We start from the raw sequence: 11,180 nt of genomic DNA on the forward strand, positions 1-11,180 counted from the left end.
GATGATTGGGTCCAAGTATATTTCCGGGTCCCTGACATAGATTACCATATCATCTGCGTACATCGAGAACGCTATTGGGCGGGGTCTAAATCGCAGCACTGCTGTGGCGTGACGCTGATGTATTACACATGCCAAGGGTTCCATGCTAGCGTGAAGTGGATCGGGGACAGGGGGCTCCCTTGTTTCGTGCTTATGTGTATGGGTATGGCTCCAAATGTGATCCCGTTTACCTGGAGACATGCTACTGGTTAAGTATATAATAAGTGTACCCTGTGTAGAAAGGCAGGAGGCATCCTCATCCGGAGTAGTATGGTGAACATGTAGGACCATTCAATTGAATCAAATGCTTTCGTAGCATCACGTAAGATTGCCACGGCCTTCAAGGAGGGGTCTAATTGGTGGAATAATGCAAATATGGTGCACAGGTTCTGGGCTGTGGAGCGATTGGGGATGAAGCCAGACTGGTCCGGGAGGACCATATTGGTAAGTAGTGGTTCCAGCCTAGTCGCTAGTATTTTCCCTAATATTTTGGTGTCTATGTTAATTAGGGATATCAGCAGATACGAAGAGCATTTGTTCAGGGATTTGTCTGGCTTTAAATTTGTCAACAGCACATCTCTGAGTGAGTAGGGGAGCGTTTGCCTCTGCGTATACCTTAAGCAAGGAGGTCTGCAAACTCCTTGTAGATTTCACCTGGTAGGCCATCTAGACCCGGGGCTTTGTTATTGGGCAGCGTGTTTATTATATCTTTAATCTCCTCCTCCATGACGGGCTGTGATAGATACTCTCTCTGGCCATCTGCCAGCCACACCAAGGACAAATGATTGTCAGGTTAGGCAAACCAATCCCTGGTGGATGGGTGCACTTTTTCTTTGAAACAGGTTTGTTTCTCCTAAAAAGTTTAGGCAATACTTTATCAAAAAATAATGCCTTAGTAGCGATTTGTTCTTAATTTCATCATCGTTTTATTGATAGCTTACTGCTCTGCCAGCACCTAGTATTCAGAGATCTGTATTCTTATATTTGACAGGGTGGTGGTTTTTGGGTCCCTCTCATATTCTCACTCCAGGTTCTGTAAGCTGTCTTCCAGCATCTGTAGCTGGGTGCAGATGTCTTTTAAAATCCCTGCTCTTTCCCTTACAAACCCCATGATTATTAGCTTTGAATGCTTCCCAGAGGGTCCCATCGCTGTCTGTGTTTATAACGAAGTAGTCTACTACAGTTCTCCTCACTGTGTCTAGGAAGACTGAGTCTAGGAACTCAATTGGGTGCAAGCGCCATTGAAACTGTCTGGGTATTAGTGTTTGAATGATCAGAGACAATATCACTGGTGCATGATCTGAGAGTGTTTTGGGCAAGTGGCATATATTATTCACCCATGTGTTTACCTACCATGGACAGAGCAAATAGTCTAAGTGGGACCAGGAGTCATGGACCGCCACAATGTAGGTGCCCTCACTTCCATACTGGTATCTGAGTCTCCACACATCCATAAGCCCATAGTTGTCTATTTCAGTGTGCATCAGCTTAGCTGCTTGCTACGCCCTTAATTCCCCTTTTGCTGATCTATTCATGCTTGAATTCAGATGTAGGTTTAGGACCCCTCCCCAAAGAATCACCGAGGTTTGTAACACCATTAACCAGCCCCAGATGTGTGCATAAAACTCAGATCCATCTACATTTGGGCGGTAGGAATTGATAATAGTTAGCATTGTGCCACATAGCACACCTTGTACTATCATGTATCGGCCGTGCTCACCAACCTCCGAGTCTATTACCTCAAATGGGATCCCCTTTTAAATCAACAGCATAACCCTTCCTGCAAAGTTTGAAGAGGAGGAGGCTATTAGATATCATGCCCATCTGGCCCCGGCAGTTTACGTCATTTTCCCTTTGACATGCGTCTCCTGTAATACCGCTATGTGCACTTTATGCCTGTCAAAGTGCGCCACCACTTGTCTAATATTTTTTGGGGTTATTAAGCACCTTCACGTTCCATGTTAATAAGCGCAGTGGTTCAACTTGTGGTGGTTTAGCAATTTACTTTAGTTGCCTGCCTGTGTGTATGCCTGTCCGGTTTGCTTATCATGTCTGACAGGAGCAAGTGTCATGTTTTTGTGGGATTCAACATAAAACCAACAACTTTCCCTTCCCCACTCCCACTTCAGCATCCCAATCATGCTGAAGACAGCGTCCCTAATTACCAAATTTACCCAAATACAATGCATTACTAGACTATATCGCAGTTTGAACAGACAATTTCAGAGGGGAATCCCCTAGGGGGCAGCTAGGGGCCCGGTTTAGCCTCCAAGTGGTCGGAGGTGACTGGGGAGCTAATACAGCAATGTCTGCTCTTGAGACCGGCAGTCCATTACGTTGGGCAGGTGTGTAGTATGAGCGGTCTGCAGTATCAGTCTACCACAGGGCTATCGCTTTCGGCTCTTGCTCATCTGCTTTCCGCTTATTCATTGCAGTACTTACAGACCTCTTTGATCTTCCATGGGATGGCCTTTGTTCTCACAGGATCTGTGTGGCCATCTTGAAGTTCCCCCGCTCATGGACAGTTCATCCTGTCTTGAAGTTGACCAACAGGAATATCTTGCTCTGCACATAGTCCTGCTCCTGTACCAGTCATTGGGTCCCCGTAATCTGCTTCACTTATTCCGTTGCCGCTTTAGGGGTATTGCATACTTTCTTTATGCCCTTATAGTCGATTTTTCAATTTGGCTGGGTATAACATAACATACTTGATGCTTTCTTTTTGCAGTTTTTTCTTTACTGGGACGTATTGTCTGCAAGCAGCTTGTACCAATGCTGTGAAGTCTGAATAAAAAGAGCATTCCCTTGGTGTTGAGTCTCTTGCAGTTGTCTAGCCTGGTGCAGCACCACATCTTGGTTGCGAAAATTGAGAAGGTGTGCGATGATGGGGTGCGGAGGAGCACTAAGGGATATCCTCTCCATCGGTGATCTGTACGCTCTTTCTACTACCTGCCAGCACGCTTGAGAACTGCTCATTGTCAAAGACCTCCTTCAGAAGGCCATCTACGAAGAGTTTGATATTTCCTGTGTTGGTGGTTGTTGGAACTCCCATGATCTGTAGGTTGTTCATTGTTGATCTAGCTTTGAGGTACTCGTTTTTAGCTTGGATCACCTTCTGGACCTTTTCCATGTTTAAGCATTTCTCTTAAGAGCTGCGGAGTGCGTCCTCTATCACAGAGATGCGCTGCTCCTTCTCCATTATTCTGGCCGACTGTTTGTCCAGTTTGGTCGCCATATGGTCCATGCGTAGGTTTAGCATATAGATCTTCCCATCAATAGATAGATTTTGCTGCATGGCTGCAAGCGTGGCAGTTAGCGCAGGCGAGCTTTGGGATTGGGTGTCTTGCTCAGAGTCCGACATTGCGTCTCTGCCGGGTTTGGCTGCTCTCTTGGTCTCGAAGGAGAGTAGGGATTGCTGTTTGTCTGTTTTGCCCATGGTGAGTCTTTCTATACTCAGCTAATGAGCTTCCCAATGGGACCTGTACAGCAGTGTACTCATTGGACCCTAGGAGTCCTCATGCATCGTGTTTCACTCGTCAGTCTCTGAGATGGGCCGGGTGTCCCTACCTGCAGCTGAGGCAGTGTGTGCAATGATGAGAGTCCAGTTAAGGGTGGTACCAGTTATATGCTGTTAGCCGGTGGTAGAGTTGCGCCCGCTATTGTTCTTTGTAGCTGCGTGTTATTGGGGACCAGCCGCTTATGGGGTGTCTGCTACACTCCAGGTCGTCTGGGGCACATATATGGTCAGGTGGGGACAGGGGAAGGCTGGGGGCTGTGTCCCAATGAAGCACTTCTCCGCAATGGGGCTGCCTAGGCAGGTACTTGCGTTGACGGTTCTTGTGCTCACAGTGCAGAGAGGTTTCATGGCTGCCCAATATCGCGACTTGGGCTTCAGAGCGCCCCCACACGCCATTGAGATGCAGAGCGGCCTCCTACTGATAAGCTGGTGCCCCAGGTATTAAGCGCTCTGTGGTCCCAGGCCAGTCGCATGAGGTCCCAGAGCAGCTCAGCTGGGATCGCAAACGTTTCCTTTCCACTCCTCCTCTTGAGCGCAAGCATTTCTCGACAGCTCCACCGCTAATAGCCGGCGCTGCCACCAATGAGGAAAGCAGTCACTTTTTGCAGGCTGCCCGCACTTGGCATATGTTCAGGCAGTGCCTCGCCCCTCACCTCACCAGGGACCGTGCACTGCGGCCCCCGTCAGCTGTTCATCAGGCTCTGTGTTCTTCTCTCTGTCTCTGCTATCTCCAGGGGGCAGCTGTAACAGTAGCAATGTTTTTTTTGGATCGCTGATCTCTTTGACCGGATTAATGAGTGGATGAAGCTCCCTGGTCTGCAAAGCCGCTCTAGGCTGCGGCTATCTTGCGTCGGGCTCTCTAGCGCCCATTCAAGCCAGAAGGTTGATGTGGAGCCAAGACTCCACCGAAGGCCAGAGGTCTCTTATCTTCACCTCTCCCAGATGGCCAACCCATTCCAGAAGTGATGCATCAGTCACCACTGTCAGCTCTGGATGGGAACTAGTGAGGGGTCTGCCACTGACCCAATTGCGGTCCAGGAACTACTGCAGATCTTTTGCAGTCTCTTCTGAAATAAGAATGTGGTTGTAGATGTCCCCTTGATGGTGGGCCCACTGGGACTTGAGATCCCATTTGTGCGCCTGCATATGCCACCTGGCCTGCTCGACCAGCAGGAGGAAGGAGGCTATTAGTCACAACAGCCTCAGAGTCGACCTCACTGAAATCCAGAACTGAGGCTTTAAGATTGGAATCATAAGCTAAATGACCCGGACTCTCTTTCCCGGGGAAAAGGTATGACACTGAAAGTGTCCAGAATAGCTCAGATGAAGGAGAGTGCCTGAGAAAGAGTCAGGTGTGACTTCAGCATGTTGATAGTATTGATAGTAAACCTAAAAATCACAGGAGGTTCTCCATAGTCGTGATGTGGCTGATAAATACCTGGGTTGAACCTGCCTTTAACAGTTCGTTGTTGAGGTAGGGAAAGACTAGAAAAGGGAAACACGGAAAACTGCAAATGCTCCTGACCACAATCTGCATGTTGCACCCATGGGACGACAGGCTGTGAATGTGAAAATCGGCATCCAGCAGATCCTATGCCACCATCCAGTCTCCAGGGTCGAGGGCAGACAAGACCTGGGCCAGGGTGAGAAAGATATTGAGAGGACACAGGTCTTATATATGCTAAAGTCATACGTCCTTCTTGGGTTCCAGAAAGTAGCAGGAATAATACCCATGCCCCACTTCTGGCACCAGCACCCTCTTGACATCCCTTTTGGGCAAAATGGCTGGCATCTTCTGCCTTAAAATAGAGATATGGTCCTCCGTCACTCATTGGGGTATCTGTGAAAGGTGCTGTGGGAAAGAAATGAATGGGAAAGCATACCACTAGCGTAACATCTGCAGGACCCACCTGCCCTAAGTGATTGTCTGCCAACCCAGAAAGAATCGCTGGATTCTGCCTTCCACCAGGTGGCTGTGCTTCATCAAGTGCAAGATAAAGAGGTTTGGCAGGTGGGACTGCGGGGACAATGGTGGATTGGGCACCATGTGGGCGGTGGGCAAGTCGGATGCAACTGTGAAATTGCTGGGTCCCTTTAGGAGGCTGGCGGTAAGGGGTGCCTTGTTCAAAAACATAAAAGGAGAATTGGAACTGGTGCATTTGGCGAGGCGAAGAGAATGAGCAGTAGCCCTAATCTCTTTATATTGCTTGGGAGTGGAATCAGCCCAGTCAAAGGGCATGTATATCAGGGAGGACTGGACCTCGGCAGAGAACTCAGTGGGTCCCAGTCAGGCATGGCAACGAATGGCAACACTTATGCTTATAGCTTGTCCAAAGGAATCAGTGAGGTCCATCAGGTTCTCCTCCGCCTCCAGTGCAGATGAGTTGGCATAGACATCGAGGTATCTGGGGCTGACACAGGTCTTGAGATTAGAAGCGGGGTCAACAGGAGAGCCGGAGGCAAGATGGGCACAGAGAATCAAACTGGTGCTGAGGGCGAACCCGCCAGCAGTACTCCAGATGGAGTACCTCGAGGTTTCTTTCGGCTCAGAGGTGCACCAGAGGGAGTCAGTAGGGTTTCAAAAAGCTGGAGCATGGCGATGTGGAACTCTTTGATTTAAAGCAGGGGGCATTTGGCACCAGAAACACGGGTTGTGTTGGCACGAGTTGCGGGACTGGCTCCAAAGTTGGCCGTCTTCGGGATCGAGAGGAGTGGTGAATGCGAGTGGGAGTAGAATCCCACCTCAACTTTCTTTTTAGATGAACGTGAAGACTTGGAGGGAGAAAAAGACCAGTATCTCAAGAGGCTCAGATGACTCCTTGAATGAACTTTGGACGCGGAAAGCAATTTGGCGCAGCCCAGACATGGAGTCTTCTTATGCTTGGCAATGTAGATTTTCACCTTGAGTTCCCTGTTGGCGTTCGTATTAATTGACACATAACTGATGCAGGCTTTGGAGTAGTGGCTCAACCCCTGACATCACAAGCATACATGGTGGAGATCCGTTACAAACATTAGTGAGAGCTTCAACAGGGCTTGAAACCTGTAGTGTTTGCGGTTGATATCCCTGGCACACTGGAAACATTTTAAGGTACAATGTCTATGAGACACAAAAAGGGAGATTTAACCTGCATATGGTGGTGCGAAAAGAAAAAGGAATCAACATCAGTGCACTGAAGAGGCACCTATATTAGTTAATGTCTATATGGGCCTACTGGGGTATATTGTCAGATCATGCTGGTTTAAGATCGTGTCCTATCCCTATGACACCCAATTAGTCATCTCCTTTTTGCAGGATCCAGATAAGGCGAGAGCACGGTTCGTGAACTGCATGAAGAAAGTTGCTGGGAGGAGCCGTGCGGCGTGGGGAGAGACCAGAGGACAGGTCACCACAGGGCTACAACATCTTCCGCAGAGACCGCGCCAACGGAGTTGGAGGGGGAATCACCATCATCCACAAAGACTCCCTCAGAGTCTCACCAACACCGACGACACCCTCACCACTGCCGAACACATGCACTTCCAGATCCACACGACCCCAACACGACCCTCAGAGGAACACTCGTCTACAGACTACCCGGACCACGACCACAGTTCAAAGACACCATCGTCGACCTCATCAGCACCCACGCCCTCGCCTCCACGGACTACATCCTCCTCGGAGACCTTAACTTCCACCTCGAAAACAACGACGCCAACTCCACCGCCCTCATCGACAACCTCTGACTCAATCAGCTCGTAACGACCCCCACCCACGCCGCCGGACACACGCTGGACCCCATTTTCTCCGCAAGCACCCATGTCTCCTTCAACCACACCACCGAACCCCACTGGACCGACCACAGATGCGTCCACTTCACCTTCAGGAAACACACCACCGCACCCAACAGCTGCCACGCCGCTGCTGGGGCACGGTCACCAAGGACAAACTGACAACCACCCTCGCCCTGAGACCACCTGCCGACCTCATCGACCCCGACAACACCGCGACCAACCTCAAACAGTGGATCAGCGACTGAGCCAACACCCTCGCTTCTCTCAAGATCTCCACAACCAACCACACCAACAAGAAAGCCGCCTGGTTCACCGAAGGCCTCCGGACATCCAAGCACACCTACCGGAAGCTGGAGAAGAAATGGCTCCACGACCGAACACCAGACAACCACACAGCCCACAAGAACACCACCCGCAGACACCACCAACTCATCAGGACCACCAAGAGGACCACCTTCAAGGACCACCTAGACAACAACGCACACAACACCAAAGAGCTCTTCAGCATCGTTAAAGAACTCTCCAACCCCAGCTCCAACACCAACGGCATCCCACCATCACAGGACCTATGCGACTCCCTGGCCACCTTCTTTCATCGCAAGATCACCGACATCCACGACAGCTTCAACTCCGACACCCCAGCACCCACCACCGAGACCACCACCCCCGCGACCTCCACCCGCACCAGCCGCCTGACCGCCGGGTCCACCGTCAGCGACGAAGACACCATCAAAACCATGAACTCCATCCACTCCGGATCCCCTTCCGACCCCTGCCCTCACCACGTTTTCAACAAAGCCAGCACTACCATCGCACCCCACCTCCGGAAAACAATCAACATCTCCATCGAAACAGCAACCTTCCCGGAAAGCTGGAAGCACGCCGAGATCAACGCCCTACTGAAGAAACACAAGGCGGACCCCAAGGATCTCAAGAACTTTCGGCCCATCTCCCTGCTTCCATTCCCGGCTAAAGTGACAGAGAAGATTGTCAACAAACAGCTAACCCGCTACCTCGAAGACAACAACATCCTGGACCCTTCCCAATCCAGTTCTCACAGCAACCACAGCACCGAGACCGCCCTCATCACCGCTACCGACGACATCAGGATCCTGATGGACAAGGGAGAAACAGCCGCCCTCATCCTCCTGGACCTATCAGCAGCCTTCGACACGGTCTGCCACCGCACCTTATGAGCACGCCTCCATGACGCCGGAATCCAAGAGAAGGCCCGGGCCTGGACCACATCCTTCCTCTCCGGCAGAACCCAGAGGGTCCGCCTCCCACACTTCCGGTCAAAAACCACCGAGATCATCTGCGACGTCACTCAGGGATCCTCCCTCAGCCCGACGCTGTTCAATATCTACATGGCACCGCTCACCCACGTCGCACGACAACATAGCCTCAACATCATCTCTTACGCCGACGACACCCAGCTGTTGATCTCCCTGACCGAAGACCCCCACACCGCCAAAGCCAATCTCCACAGAGGAATGAACGCCGTTGCCGACTGGATGAAAGACAGCAGACTGAAGCTGAATTCAGAAAAAACGGAGGTCCTCATCCTCGGACCCACCCCATCAGCCTGGGATGACTCCTGGTGGCCCACATTGCTAGGCACTGCCCCGGAACCCACCGACCACGCACGCAACCTAGGGGTCATCCTCGACTCCGCCCTCTTCATGACCAAGCAAGTCAACGCCGTCTCCGTGTCCTGCTTCAACACCCTCCGAATGCTCCGCAGGATCTTCAAATGGATCCCCCCCAACAGGAGAAAAACCGTCACCCAGGCCCTCGTCACCAGCAGACTCGACTACGGGAACGCCCTCTACTCAGGAACAACAACCAAGCTCCTGAGATGACTACAACGAATCCAGAACACCTCGGCATGACTGATCCTCGACATCCCCCGACGCAGCCACATCACACCACATCTGAGAAGCCTACACTGGCTCCCCGTCAACAAGAGAATCACCTTCAAACCCCTCATCCATTCACACAAAGCACTACACAACACTGGACCTAAATACTTAAACGATCGACTCAGCTTCCACACCCCCACCCACAGTCTCCGCTCTGCCAGCCTCGCCTCAGTTCCTCGTATCCGGAAAACCACCGCCGGCGGCAGATCCATCTTCTACCTTGCCGCCAAAACCTGGAAGGCTCTTCCTACCAGCCTACGACAGACCCAGGACCTGCTGGCCTTCAGAAGACTTCTCAAGACCTGGCTCTTCGATAAGAAGCAGCCCCCCCCCTAGCGCCTTGAGACCCTCACAGGTATGTAGCGCGCTTTAGGAATGAAGTGATTGATTGATTGATTGATTGACTGGATGACTAACAACTGCCTCCAATTGAATGGGAGAAAAACAGAGATAGCGCCGTTTGGCAAGACTCAGGTGCACTGGTTGATGGACTGGTAGCCTGGTGAATTAGACCCAGCCCCTTGCAAATAATAGATGGTGAAAAATCTTGGCATCAAACTGGATCGGGCTTTATCCGTGAAAGACCAGATCAGCGCAATCTGTGGCACTTGTTTTTGCCACGAGTCTATTCAGGAAAATCTTTCCATGGCTCCCCTATGCATCGAGAAAAATCTAGTTCAAGCATTGAGTATGAGTCCCTTGGACTATGGGAACACATTGCTAGTGGCAGCAAATGACTTACTGCTGGCCAAGCTTCAAGTTGTGCAGAACACAGTGGCTTGACTGATGTGGAACCTCCTGTCATGCTGGTCCTCCGCTCTGACCTTTAAAGCTGTGCACTGGCTACTACACCATTTTTAAACTATGTTGTCTGGCACTACATTAGGCTCAGCCTCTACCAGCCTACGCGATTGCTCAAGTCTGGAAATCACGCTTTGCTAAGGATCCCTCGTATATGCACTTCCAGGTTTAATGATAGATCCTTCTCATATCTTGCCCACTTCACTGGAACAAGCTTCCTCTGCATCTCCGGTGTGTCAGGATCCAACCAAGTTAAAGAAAACTGCAAAAGACGTGGATGTTCGATCGGTTCTGAACTGCACTTTTCTGAGTCTGAGTTGCTGAGTCTGAGTTGCAAAGCGCGGAGATACCCCTTCGGTTGGGAGTTGCTGCGATTTAGCAAATGCCTATAACATTACATAACATATATTCCGGCATGCCGTTTCCAGCGCAGAACAGCGTCAGAGTGGAGCAGCAAGGTGCCGCTTTCAGGAGTGGAGAGGTACTGCTGAAACAGTTTGTGGATCCAGTCCGATGCCTGGGGAATATTCAAAAGGTGAGGAATCTGGGGCTAGAAAACTCAATCAGAATGTTTGATTACAGTTTGTTCTGTTTCCGCTTGTCCACTGCACATGCTCGTCCTATTCAGTGTAATAAAGGAAAAGTGTTGTTCCTACATTTGTTCAAATAACTAAAAAATAACTTTAGTTGGCAGATCCTTTTTTAAGACCACTCATTCTTTAGTATACTATGTTGACACTTTAATAGTTTGAACCCTGATCAAAATACCTTAAAAACCAGACTCATGATTTGGCTCTTTTGGCAATTCTGTATTGTGTTATCCTTCCCCTCACCTCCAAATTGACATTTTCGTACCTTTCTATGTTTCTTCATCAGTATCAATCCACTTTTAAAAAACAAGGGTTATTTGTAAAAGATTTTGAACGGAGTCTTTAAATTGAAAGTTGTATCTGATGTTGAACCATGAAGTAACAGAATGCGCCTAATTTCTAGTGCCTATATTATTCAACTTAAATATTTATTTTTCGAATATCAGTCAAAGTCTGAAAAAACCCAACATGTTAAATAGAGGAAAACATAATTTTTAGGATAGCTGTGATAGTTGCAGGATAGACAGCTTCATGTAA

This window comes from Lissotriton helveticus, chromosome 6 (genome assembly GCF_964261635.1).
Source record: "Lissotriton helveticus chromosome 6, aLisHel1.1, whole genome shotgun sequence".
Classification (NCBI taxonomy): Eukaryota; Metazoa; Chordata; class Amphibia; order Caudata; family Salamandridae; genus Lissotriton; species Lissotriton helveticus.